Source organism: Artibeus jamaicensis, unplaced genomic scaffold, assembly GCF_021234435.1.
Source record: "Artibeus jamaicensis isolate MK-2021 breed Jamaican fruit bat unplaced genomic scaffold, CSHL_Jam_final contig_233, whole genome shotgun sequence".
Taxonomy (NCBI): domain Eukaryota; kingdom Metazoa; phylum Chordata; class Mammalia; order Chiroptera; family Phyllostomidae; genus Artibeus; species Artibeus jamaicensis.
In genome coordinates this window covers 19,703,733-19,718,368 of record NW_026521486.1, presented here as the reverse complement: position 1 = coordinate 19,718,368, position 14,636 = coordinate 19,703,733, and positions in this window count along the sequence as shown.

Here is a 14,636-nt window from a genome sequence, read left to right as displayed (position 1 = left end):
CCTTAGGGAAGATGGTCTGTTTCCAAGATAGTCCTTTATGTCATTGTTAAAGAGTTTAAGTCTGCTCTTGGCTATCTTCGCACAATTTTGTGGCTTTTCTCTTCAAAGGTTGGTAGTATTCATCTCTTGCGAGCAGAAAATATCCCTCTTACTCCTTTTTGAAAGTGCTTAGAGTGTGTCTATAGTTCAGTATCTAGTCCTTTGCATATGGAGGGAATATTACTAGCCTGCCATTAATACAGCATATCTTTCAAATAACAATTTCTTAAAAAACAGAAGCCATGGTGTGAGAGGGGAGGAGAAGGAAGAATTGTCACATATAATAGGAGACTTGAGAGCCATATCATCCAACTGTAATCCTATGGGTATTGTTTAAAAAATAATTTTGAGACAACTGGAAAATTTAACCATTAACTGGGTACCAGGTAATATTAAGAAATGATTGTTAGTTTTGTTAGATATGATCATTATGCTGGAGGTAAGTTCTTTTCTGTTAGGAATACAAACTGATATATTTATAGTTGAAATGATAATATATTTGAGATTTGCTTTAAATATTCCAGAAAAAAAGATGAAATAAGATTGGGTAAATATTAATTATTGACACTGTATACATGAAGATTCATTAATTACTTGCTTTAATTTTGTATATGTTTGAAAGTTTCCCAAAGTACAAATTATTTAAAGAGAAAGAGCACATTCTTTATTTCTCCCTCTATTAATTTGTTATTGTTATTATTCTAGTACAAGAGAAAAAATATTCAAGCCAGGTCTTATCTGTATTTGTAATAATGATAACATAATACAATAATTAATCACTAAATTATATAATGACAATGGCTGTTTATTTTTATTTTTATCTCTTTAAAAATTTTTTTATTGTATGTTTTTTACATCACCTTTTAGTCCTCTTATACTTCCTCTCCCCAGCAATCACCACACTGCTATCCATGTCCACGAGTCCTTTTTCCCTTTTTGCCCAATTCCTCCAGCCCCTAACCTACCCTTGCACTAGCTGTCATCCTGCTCTCCATCTATGAGTCTGTTACTTTTATTTAAAAAAATGTTATTTTTTTATTTTTAGAGAGGGGGTAGGGAGAAAGAGAGGGAGAGAAACATTGATACGTGAGAGAGATACATCAAAAGGGGATCTGGCCTGCAATCCAGGCATGTGTTCTGACTGGGAATTGAACTGGTGACCTTTCAGTTTGCAGGCCAGTGCTCAGTCCACTGAGCCACACCAGCCAGGGTTTTTTATTTTTGCTAATTACTATATTTCAGGTGCTTTACAAATATCTCATTTAATTAATAACTTTGTGGGATAGGTTATATTGTTCTCCTTTTGCTGTTGAGGAAACAGGTTTAGAGAGCTGAAATAAAGGTTAATAAAACCAGCAGATGATGGAGCCTGAGGTTTGGACACAGATCTGTCTTAATTCTGAAGCCCATTTTCTTTGCATGTCTCCTACCTCTTATTTATTTGTAGTTTGGGTACTTGCTGACTGGTGGAGCCAAGTCAACTGGCTAATTAAGTGATTCTCTTAAAGCAAACCAGAGAATGTCATTCCTCTACTGAAAATCTCCCAAAGACTTCCATCTTACATAAACTGAAATCTAAAATGTTTATAGAGACTACTGGGCCCTCATAATCACCTCCCTCCCTGCCAATCCCTTTCCACCTCATCTCTTTCAACTCTTTCCTTTGCTTACTCTGCTGCAGCCACACTGGCATTCTTGTGCTTTTCCTTAAATGTATGAAGTATCCTGCTCAAGCCCATTACTTGGTTTTCCTTTTGCCTGAAATGCTCTTTCCCAAGATACCACATGGTTCACTTTCTTCTCCTTCCCTCATTTTTTTCAGTCTGCTGAAATGTCTTATCAGAGAGGATTTCTCTGTCTAAATAGAATAACACCCTGACTGAAATTTTCTCCCCCCTTACCCTTCTTTACTTCTCTTCACAGAGCTTATAACTATCTGATGTTATTATGTACATTTTTGTCTGTTTCTCCTCAGTAGATTATAAACTCAGTGGAGACAGAGACTTTGTTCATTCATTCACAGCTATATTCCTAGCACATTGAACACTTCCTGGCACAATGGAGTTGCTCAGGATGACTTGTTAAATCACTGAATGACTGGGCCTCATCAGCACAGTGATCTGAGCTACCTGTTTACATACGTCATGCCCAGATGAGGCAACATATGGGACTGAAATGGAATCACTGATAAAGACCAGTAGCACCCTCTGCTATTGTTTTATGATGTGGATATTGTGGAAACGTTAGTATTCCAGACTCATCATTTCCTAGCTGCCAGTCTATGAGCAAGTCTCTTAGCTCTTTTTAGTCTTAGTTTTTCATATGTAAAATATGATAATCAGATAAGTATAGATTATTAGATTCTTATGCAGAATACTAAACAAGCTCTCTAGTTCAAGTCTTCTTTTTATGGCAAATCAGAAGTTCTTCTATCAGCTCCAAAAACTTTCTTTGCTTTCATAATTCTAGATATCTGATCAGGCAGCCAAGAGCTCTAAAAGGCCTTTGGCTGGAAACTGAGGATTTATTAAAGCCAATGTGCTTTTCCTCTTGTTTGAGCATGCAGATGACTTGGAATAACCCCTCTGATTTATTGAATTAGCTTTTTCAGTGTTGTTTATACTGTCAGAGATGATCACTTCCCAATGTGATGAAAATTTTTTCATAATAGGGATTAGATGGTACAAAATGACAGTGGTCTCTGCTGGGTCTGTCACATTCTTTTTTTTTTTTTTGTAAACCAAAAGTGTCTCACATGCTAAAAGTTTGCACAAAGACTTAAAATTATTATAATTTTCCAGGACTTAATAAATTAGCCATTGTTATGTTGTATTCAAAACACTACAAGATATTGGCTAGGAGGTGCAAAAAAATAATTTAAAACAAAGCTTAAGTATGGACACATTAGTGAAAAATATTTTTAATTCCACATATTTTTTAAACTTCAGAGAAAAGTGGTATAGCCACAGGAATGTACATTAACAAAAGCAATAAGCTAATTAAATAACACACAAATGTATTGTCCGGGTATTAATGCTTGAAGGTCATGTCTTAGTTTACACTAATAAAGAGAACTTGTTGAGGGAGGATTATTAACCGGAATCTTTTTGTCCTACCAGTTATGTGCAGTTTAAGATAATCAACAATTTTTCTTTCTATGAGTAGACCCATAAAGAAATCTCTGCATCTTACTTTCATGCTTACTGTGGGTTGGAACTTGGCTCACAGGATCCCAGGAAGAGAAGGAAAAAGGAGAGGAGGAAAACACACACTGGGCATTAAGCTGGAGTTAGTGTTCTAGTCAGTTAGCTATAGCAAGAAAGACAGACTTGCACAGGTTTCTGGGGTTTAATATCTAACAGAGCAGGAAGCAAATGAGCACTGAGCCATGTGGCACCTTTTTCTTGCCATCTCTAAACAAATATAGCAATAGTTCAGAAGCACAAAGGTGAGTCTGGCACATGGAACTGGGTTTCCTGGTGACTTTATCTTTGTCTTGACATTTGGTCTGTGTTTATAGTCTAAGTAATAGTTATGAGGTAATGAAGCAAAGGAGCACAGTATAAAATAATGACCATAACATAAAGGTATTGTTTACTCTGAGCTTTTTGGACAATAGAGGAAAGATGAAGGGAGTCAGCTGCATTGTGCCTGCCTTTGGTTCAACCGTGGCCCAGACTTATTCCACCAAACAATGCACAGTTATCTAGTATTGCACCATCCCTACTGAAGGGTAATGAGGGTTGTGAAAAGCATGTGATGCAATCACACTTTAGGGAAACCTGTCAGGACTAGTGATAATAGATGGCTGCCAAGAACTCCTTGGTATTGAGCATAAAGAAGGTGCTCAATAAATATTTGAAGTAACTTGACTGAAATAGGCTCTAGTAACAGACTCCATTCCTTTACCAATATAACCCAAGGTATTATAGGTCTATGTGGGGGAAACTAAGGAATACTCAGGGCTAGTTTTGCTCATATGTCCCTCTTTCGTCTGGGGGTAGCAGTAGGAGTGGGAGTCATGGAGGAGGGACCAAGAATACTCAAAGACATGAGGCTCAAAGAGAGTCAGTGGGTTCATGTCCTGCCTCAAAGACCCAAAAGACAGTGTCAAATGGCAGCTTTGAGTGTGACTGTGACATGTTCCTTTAGCTAGTTTCCCTACTGTAAGTTTTTAGGGCCTTTCACAAGTTTAATTCAGGAAAGTTCTTTGGAAAAGTTATGAGATACAATTTATTCAAGCAATGTGGCTACTCTGGAAAAACTGATAAAAGCCCCTTTGCCAAAGGTATTACAGAGTCACTCTAAGAAGTGCGACTAACTCTTGAGTCAACAAGGGACATCAGAGTATGTAAGGACTTTCCCACTGGGGAAACCATGGCTGAAGGGAGAAACATGGGGCATCAGGCTAAAGTGACTGTCCTCACCAGACAAGAGTAATTCATTTTGCATATCACAAAACCTAGAGTAAATCAAATAACTAAATAATCTGGAGCAGAGACCAGAGTTAAGCTGTGTCTGAAGATGCCTAAGGTAGTTCAAGAACAAGGTCTCTCTCAGTGGCTCTGCCATCAAGTAGAAAGCATAGTGTCTTGCCTTATTTGCAGAGCAAAGAATGAAGATTCAGAGACCACACAAGGATTCTGTGGCAAGGATATAGAACCCAGGAATGGTGGAATCCAAGAGTTAATTTGTCCCTGGAAATTTCTCAGTGAGAACCATAGCTACATGGAGAACCATAGCCAAAAGAGTTCAGGGAAACACATTTTTACTAAATAGTAGCGACCAGGTAGAATTAGAAGTCTCCAATTTTTCCAGATTCAACCCTTTGTTAATAGTGCAAAACCAGAGTTAAAACAGAATATTTGTTTTTACCTTGTCTTTTTGTGATGTCATTAATTCCCAATATCCATTTTTATGACTTTCTGTATTCTCCACTAAGACCAGTCAGCTCAAGAATATTTGGCTAGCATAAAACAGGAAAATACCATGAATAAAACTGAAGTTGTATGTGTTGTGAAAAAACATCATGGCCCCATAAAATCAACAAGGAAAATTTTAGTGTATCCAATAATGACTTCTCATTTTTAACTGTAGCTTATTTCAAGTAATCCTTGTCATCTATAAGAAACAACAGCTTTTTTTTTCCCCTGTAGATCTATTGGAAGCCCAGGTGTAAGAATGTAGGAAAAATTCTTCAAGCCAAACTACTATGTAATAATACTAATGGTAATATTTCACTGTGTGAGACATTGGTTGCTGTATTTGCCTTTTAAGCTCTTTGAAAAATGGTGTAGATTAAGCCAAATAGTGGACAGAGTGGCTGCTTTTCAGGATCATTGCTTGGTCACAACTTCTTCCCCTCTCAATCCCCTGCTAAGAGTCACCAGAGGGACCAAGTGGAATTTTGAGTAGGAGTAGCATTTATGTAAGTTGGGAATCTCTAGGATGTCAAGCCTAAGGAGATGAGGATCACAGAAGAGAAAGCATAGCCCAGGCTACCAAACTGGGGGCTATCACCATGTTCTGAACTCCACAAACTTTTGGTGTGCTGTGAGTACTCTGGGAGAGTGGACAGAGGTAGACTGGGGGAAGGTGAACAGCGGGGATTGGGGGGCAAGTCTGAGTAGCTGTCTGGAGTTATAAACCTGGCCTAAAGCGCTGGGCTGTGGTTGTTCAAGCCAAAAAGCTAGGAGTTGTTCTTTTATTTTTAAATATTTATTCATTTTTAGAGAGAGGGAAAAGGAGGAAGAAAGAGAGGGAGAGAAACACTGATCGGTTGCTTTCCGCACATGCCCCAACCCAGAGACTAGGCCCTGGCTGGGAACCCAACTGGTGACCTTTTGCTTTGTAGAAGGACACTACCAACTGAGCCATGCCAGTGCGGGCTAGGAGTCATTCTTGATTCTCCTTTCCTTTCCTTTCGACAATCCATTGACAAGCTTTGTGGGGTTTCCTATAGGGTATTCATAATACAGCCACTATTTTCTTTTTTTAAAGATTTTATTTATTTATTTTTAGACAGAGGGGAAGGGAGGGAGAAAGAGAGGGAGAGAAACATCAGTGTGTGGTTGCTTCTCACGTGGCCCCCACTAGGGACCTGACCCGCAACCCAGGCATGTGCCCTGACTGGGAATTGAACTGGCAACCCTTTGGTTCACAGCCCATGTTCAATCCACTGAGCTACACCAGCCAGGGCCAAGCCACTATTTTCTATATTTATCATATACTGTCTCTTGTTTAGAAAACTTCAATAACCCTTTAATTGGTCTCTCTGCTTTCAGTTTTGTCCTTTCTTTAATCTTGTCCTCACATGTCAGCCAGATGGTTCTTTTGAAAGAGTAAATCAGATCCTGCCACCCTACTTATCAATATCTAGTATAAAATCCAGACTTGTGCAAGGTTCTAATGTTCTGGTCACCCAACCTGCCTCTTCAGACCTCATTTTATACCACTCTCTGGTATTACTGATCTTCTTACATTTCGAACACCCCCAACTTGGTTTGACTTGGAGGACACTGTACTGGCTGTTTCCTTTAATAAGAAGCTTTTCTCCCACCTGCTTACATGTCTGCAGCCTGCTCACCATTTAGTTATTGGCCTAAACATTACCTTCTCAGAAAGGCCTTCCATGACAACTTCACTGTATGTAGTGACCCACCCCACCATCATATTTGTTATGTGGAACGCATACTGTGTTGTCCTTCAGTGAAAGCTAAGCTGCCCCTGCTGCCCAGAGTGCTGGTGGCAGATAGTTTTCAGCTGTCAGCCTCTTTAAAGACTGCTTCAGTGCAGAGAACAAGACCATGCCCCTTCCTCGGGTGGTCCACATCTAGTGGGGCATATAAACTTCTGGCCACTTCAGTCCTGCTCAGGACAAGCCTGAAGGGTCACTCCCTTCCTCATGGGGTAGGCCAAGGCTATCACTGGGCCTGCTTTGCAGTGTGGCTTCTCCTTCTGCTCACTTCTAGTTCCTTCTCCTCCCATGCACAGATATGGAGCCCCAGTGCCCTTATTAGTACACATTTGGCATGTTAAATTCCCCCTCAGTGATGTTTTCTCTATACCAGGGAAGCATTATTTCCTTTATAGTATTTAAAATTATTTGAAATTATTTTACTGATTTGTTTGTAGATTTATTGTCTCTCTTACTAGAATATAAGTGACATACACAACTGTCTGACTTTACTATTGTATTCCCAGTGTCCTGAAACCTGGTGCACCATCATCATCATAATAGCAAACCCCTTGTATTTGTTATAGGCCAGGTGCTGTTCTAAATACTTCACTACCTATGCTAATCCACTTTATCTTCACAACTACTCTGTAAGAAAGGTACTGTTATGGCCCCATTTCACGGAGTGGGAAACTAAAATACAGAAAGCCTAGTTGGCTAGCCCAGGGTCACACAGCTGATAAGTGATAAGAGCCATTATTTGAATCCAGATAATTAGGGTCTAGATTCTGTGTGCTTAAGCACTCCATTATGCTGTTTGTGTTTTTTTGGCTGCAGTTGTTCAATAAATTTGATTGATTAAATAAAGAAAAGTTAGTAGTTAGATATGCTTTTCTAACTTGGGGATATAACCAATTTATTCATTTGACAAATATTTTCTGAGAAGTTACTATATGCCAGGCACTCTGGTATGCACAAGGGATACAAAGTGAAAAAACAAAACAGATGCGATCCCTGCCTTCAGATAGCTTGTACAATCTATGAATTGTCACTTTCTCTCCTAAGGTGGTGATCTACCATCAAAACCACCATCACTGCTGTCCACAATGTTTGGTTTCCTTTCCAGGCAATGCAAGTACCACCCATACCTGTTCTGTAGTGTATAGTATTAGATAATGGGGCTGTGATGACAGCATTTCCTACACTCAGTGATTTTTTTTCAAAGACTGTAGAGCAGTTATCATCTCTCCGTCTTAGGGAGAAGAGAATGGAGATTCTGAAGCTCCTGTGGATGATGCTCCCACCTATAGGAAGAGTTACCCAATTCATTGTCCAATTAGAGTCTGTCCCCTTGGCCAAATGGCATTCAAATGCTGAGAAGTTGCTGATAGGCCCATTTCAAATCACCTTCTCTGTGTCTTCCACAATCTCTCATTCAGGGCTTCCTCAGCACTCATAATTTGTAGTTCATTAATAACACTTCTTCTAGTGTGGCATGCTGTTGTTTGTCTGTATTATCTCCCCAGTCAGACTCTTTTCTTAATATTAAAAAGTAAAAAAAAGTATTTGCTAGTGTTTGAGTTGTATTAGTTGTATTAGTCTTCTCCCTCTTCCATCTCTTAATTATTAGAAAGAGGGCATATTCTATATTGAAGGAAATATTAGTACATGCTGAGTATATGGCATAGTGAAAAAATGTTTTCTCTTTTCTGGGTGTTATAATTGTCCCAGTGGTGTTATCAAGATCAGTGTTTTAGGCTCCTGGTAAGAATAGCCTAAATTTTTATTAGTTGAATCTGCTCAGGGACACTCAATAATGGGAGAGATTAGCTTTTCCTCAAGAATAACTGAGCAATTTCTTTTGTTTTGTTTTTCTGTTTATTCTTCTTCTTTCCTTTACAGAGGAAGAAAAAGGCAAAAAAATAAAAAAGAATTAGGAGGGCCTTGGCTTATATAGCTCAGTTAGTTGCAGCAACCTTCCATAAACTGAAAGGTTGCAGGTTCGATCCCTGGTCAGGGCACATACCTAGATTGTGGGTTTGATCCCCAGGAGGAAACCAGTTCATGTTTCTTTTTCACATCAAGGTTTCTCTCTCTTTTTCTCCCCCCCCTCAATGCAATGAAAAAATGTCCTTGGGTGAGGATTAAAAAAAAAAAGGAGTTAGCAAAAAATGGTGAGCAGGAAGTGAGTCTTTGTAAACAGAATCATTGGTGAGAATAAATTTTTCAGGGGAGATTCAAATGGGTGATTTGGAAGATGCAAAGCAAAATCACTAGTCTGGTAGAAACTAAAAAAGGACACAAGAACATTTGATTTTCTGGACCCTGAAAGGAGTGAAGACTTCTTACCACAGCCATAAATAGTCATGGATATGGACTTCAAAATCTTAAAAAATAAAAGATTCTGCAAATATCTCCAGATGACAAATGATTGGCTGAGTGCTCTGAAATAGAAATTTTTTATGTTGAGAATCTTCAAATTTTTGAAATCTGTCATGGCCCAAAGCCTCAGGATAATTCGCCAAATCTCAGATTCACTTCCCTATGAAATCAGTTTTCAGTTCATGATCAAAAGTCAGGGAGAGAATTAATAGAGTTAATTATTAGGCGTTGGTCTATTAAATGTACAAAACATACAAGGATGTCACTGGAGCTTTAACAGGAGTGGAAGGACTTGAATTCTTTTGTAGCTGGAATGTGCTGGAACTTCACAACGGCTTGAAAGAATGCCTAGAATTTCAGTTTCTATTTGGATCACTGGTATTTCTCAGAGGCAAGTGAATCTTCCCGAGCCACCATGACTCAAGTAGATAAGCCCCCAGCAGGCTTGTGGGGAACAAAGTTGGCCAGTGCTCCATGGCTTGGGCATGGGGGGACCCCTGTGTTTCTCAAGCATGGATGTCAGACAGAGCTGTTGTAAATCTTTAAAGCCAACAGGAAAATTAATGAGCACTGCACAGACCAGGACCTTGTCAGCTCCATAATGGGCAGTGGGAGGAAGAATTCTGCTGTTTCCCTCCAGGCATTTAGTGTAACTCAAAAAACGCCTGCTTTGTGGTCATTAGCCAATTATAACAGCTTTCTACTCTGAAGAATGTAGTCATTTATTGCTTTTAATTCATCTGGAGGAAAACAATGTTCAATGCGATCAAGATGATGGGGTCTATTACATTGAATTTTCCCATTAGTGATGGAAAAGGAATATTTTTCTTAAATTATTTAGGACATTGAGTGCTTGATAGAGAAACCTTATAATCTGGATAAAGAGCAAGGGTCATTATAGCTATCTGAGGTCTTTACCCATTAGAATGTGAGCTCTATGAGACTAATGATTTTATTTTACTTCACTGCTATATCCCCGGGACCTAGGACAATGCCAACCAGATAGGAGGATCATAAGAAATATCTGTTAAATTAATAAATGATGATCTACAGTCCAACAAATGGTGTCAACAAAGGAATTCAGAGCTTTAAAAAGCATTCTGTTGTTGATAGAGCATCGCATTTGAAATAAGACAGACCCCTATTTTGAATATTTGGCCCAGCTAGTTACTGGCCCTGGGTAAGTTTTTTCACTCCTCTCAATCTCACATTCCCCATCTGAAAAATGAGGTATAATAGTGACTACTTCAAAAAGTTGTTCTGAGGATTAATTGAAATGATGATTGTGATGGTGTTTGGTACTCCAAAAATGCTGGTTCTACCCCTACACCTCCCTAAATGTTGCTTCAGTAATGAATTTACATAACAGTCTGCCTACTCAATGGGAGAGTAAGAAAGCAAGCCTCTATTTATTGCCATAAAATAGATTATGAAGAACTCTGCATATTGTAGGGTATTTATTGTTCTGCTTATACACATATTTTATTTTCTGCTTAAGAAAGGAAAACACATTTTATAGAGATACTGGAGATCTAAAAAATCAGCTATTGCCAAATATGAGGCTTTAAACACTACTTCTCAATCGTTTTATAGTAGAATAACATTCAGGGGTCAAGCAAAAACTGAGGGGGAGGTTCTTTTCTTAAGTTAATGTTCTTTCCTTAGACATTTGGTGAAATCTGTAAAATTTTGGAGGATACTAATTAAATATTTATACATTACTAAAGATGTATTCACTGTGTTTTTGTTTCAAACTACTTAGTATACTATTTGTCAAAGGCAGGGAACACACTTATTAAAAAATCCAGTTGTGCATTCTCATACGTTATAAACAGCTCTCTAGGTTGCTGAAGGTCACTGCTGGGCAAGTCTCCATGGGTATGAGATTAGAACATGTAAGTGTGTGTAACGTATTTCTGAGGTTAAAAAATTCCATTTGCTCTGATGCCGGTTGTTTACATTTTCTTGTTTCTCCCTATACCTGTCAAAGAAAATTTTATCCTGGGTTTTATTTCTCATTTACATGAATGGGAAAGAAAAATGTGAAGTCTATGTGGATCATCATTATATTTGTGGCTTGAATCCTTATTTCTGAGAGAGAGTATGTTAGGCAGTTCCCTGTATATCCCTTTCCCAATGTCACTGCTTTTTCACCTTTCTCCTTACTTAAGCCTCTGAGTGGGGTACAACTGACTGTGTGAGCAGGACTGGCACTCCCTAAAGGGAAATTAGGAAGCTGCCTAAGCAGCCTGATTTATGAGGCATTGAAAGGCACAGCTGACCAAAAATATCTCCATCACTGGCTGGCCATGAGTGCCTAAAATTCCCAGGATAAGAATCACTCATTAAAAGTTTTCTGCATACACGCATGGTTTATTTGGGTCAATAATGCATTTGTGTCAGGGAGAAAGAGGGAAATGAGAAACTGGGAAAGTATCTCATTAGAATGATTTATTTTATCTTATCAATCAGTCTCTTGGTGAAGAGTAGCATCTTGGTCTTGACAAGTACTATACTGTTTAGGGCTGTAGGGAAAGTTCAGAGATTAGAGTTTTGTGTAGTATCTTCCCATAGACTCTGAGTGGTATGAAGCCAATGAGCTCCTGGGAGGAGATTGCTCAGAGCACATTGAAGAGATAAGAAATCAAAGTCAAATTTAGGTATTTCACAATTCTGTGTAAGGACAGGTTAGGAAGTAGTAGGGTGCATAAAAACAAAAGGGGTCTCCTTTAAATCCCCCTTTTCACCATCTTAGTTCTTAAATAATCATAATAGAACTAATGATTTTGTTACTCATAAAATAACATATGTGGAGAAAGCCAAGTAGGCTTATTACCAGAGGAAGATATATTTGCAGAAACAGAGTTAATGAATAATTCTATGACTTTGTTAAGATTATTCTGTAGGAGGGTCTATTCTGAAGGAGGGTGTTTCTCAAAGTCTTGCCTATGGACCACCTACATCTGAGTCACCACTGCTGCTTATTAAAATGTGTGGCCCTCATCCTCACCCAGACCTTCTAAAATATGTCCTAAAGTAGGGGCCTCAACTCTGTATTTTAACAATAATTGCTGCTGATTTTTATCCATGAAATTTCAGAATTATTGGTCTAGAGCTTTCAGTAGATAATAGAATTTAAAAGTATGAGTTCTAAAGATAGGTAAATTGTGCTCAAATACTAGCTTTGATGCTTACTAGCTTTGTGACGTTAGACAAGTTATTTAACCCCCTGGCCCTCAGTTTCCACCTAATAATAGTATGACTTCACAAGGTTATCATGTGAAGTCTAAGGAGATAAGTCATGTAAAGTTTAGCCCAGCACCAGGCACATAATAAGAGCAAAAGTGATAACCATTATTATGATGAATACACATATTGAAGACTCTTAGGCAATACTTATTGACAGTAAACATTTTGTTGACTATATACTTTGTAAAATATACATTTGAAATTCTGTTTCAATATATGGCAAAACCAATTGGTTTCCAGATTTCTCAATTATCATTACTAAAAGTTTCTTTGTGGCTTTATTTTTACCTTTTCTGGCTCCTTAAACACAACTGGAAGTAAGAGAGTTAAATGGAAAAATTTTGTAATAGATATTTGAAAGTATTTCATATAAATCATGATATCTAGCAAAGTTCTACTTTTGAATATTTTGCATATTCTTACTAGAGCAAACCACCTGGTTCCTTTTCCAGTGGTTGCTTATTTTTTAATTCTCATATATTTCTATTCCTTGTTTTCTGCCTCTTGCTCTCTCTTCTTTGTTAACAAGTTGTCTATATTTTCTATTTTTTTCTATTTCCTGTCTCTCTCTGGTGTAATTCCTTCTCATTCATCTAGCAAGAAGAGTTGCTCTACTTAAGTCAGAGCTAAGAGAGTTGATCTGAAACAGGATACTGTTGAATTTCACCATAGTTTATTCAGGGTCGTCATTATATTTTTAATTTTTTTATTGTTGTTCAATTACAATTGTCCCCATTTTTCTCCCATTACTCTTCCCTGCCTGCCTATCTCCCATCTCCCACATTCAATCCTCCTCCTGCCCTGGCATTGTCCTTCTCCATGGGTCCTTTATACAGGTTCCTTGACTTGACCCTTCCCCTTCTTTCCCCCTGTTATGCCCTCTGGTCACTGTCAGTTTGTTCTTTATTTCCATGTCTATGGTTCTGTTTTGCTTGCCTGTTTGTTTTGTTGATTAAATTCCACTTATAGGTGAGATCATATGGTATTTGTCTTTCACCACTTGGCCTATTTTACTTACCATAATACTCTCTAGTTCCATCCATGCTGTCACAAAAGGTAGCAGTTCCTTCTTTCTTTCTGCTGTGTGGTATTCCACTGTGTAAATGTACCACAGTTTTTTGATCCACTCACTTACTGATGGGCATTTAGGCTGTTCCCAGCACTTGGCTATTATAAATAATGCTGCTGTGAACATTGGGGTGCATAGGTTCTTTGGAATTGGTGTTTCAGGATTCTTAGGTTATATAATCTCAGCAGTGGAATTCCTGGATCAAAGGCAGTTTCATTTTTAGTTCTCTGAGGAAATTCTATGCTGTTTTCCACAGTGGCTGCACCAGTCTGTATTCCCACCAACAGTGCACCAGGGTTCCCTTTTCTCCACATCCTCGCCAGCACTTGTTGTTTGTTAATTTGTTTATGATGGCCATTCTGACTGGTGTGAAGTTGTATCTCATTGTGGTTTTAATTTGCATCTCTCTGATGGCTAGTGATGCTGAGCATCCTTTCATATATGTCTATGGGCCTTCTGTACATCCTGTCAGGGTCATTATTGATAAATGCAAAAGTGGACCTTATGCCTAAATAGAGCTCAGAAAACCAGATCAGGAGGAAAACAACAAAGGGAAGACATTGACTCTTACTATTTCATCTTAGTATAAATTAGGTAAGAAGTATTATCCTAATGGCAATGTAATGATGAGAAAGATAGTAGAAAATTATGTAGTCATAGAATGGAATATTATAATGTAGAGTATGGAGAAGGAAAATGAGACATATGCTGACCTTCAGAGCTCGTCCATCAACTATGATCTCAAAGAAACAGCCACCGAGGAAATGGTGCAGTTGGCATCACCTCACATGGATTCCTTTCTCAATGCCAGAATCCCATTTTAGTGGGTGAAATAGGAACTCTGAGAGTTAGAATGCCTAGGTTCAAATCCAGTTTCCACATTTAGTACTAGCTGAGTGCCCTTGGATAATTTAGTTAGTATCTCTGTGCCTCAGTTTCCTCATCTGGAAAATGGAGATAATAGTATGCACCTCAGGCATGCTTAAGAGGGTCAAATGAGAATAACACATGTAAAGTGCTTAGAAAAGTGCCTAGCATGTGGAAAACTCTTAATTATTGATCGCTTTTGATGTTATTTTATTATTTTTTATTCACTGAGTTTGAAATCCTTGGTGGTGTCTTGGCTAATAAGGATATGTTCAGGGAATTTCTGGGGAGACCATTTTGTTCGTATTGTAAAAATTTGCTGACACTGGCTATTTTTCTCTCGGGAAAGCAAGG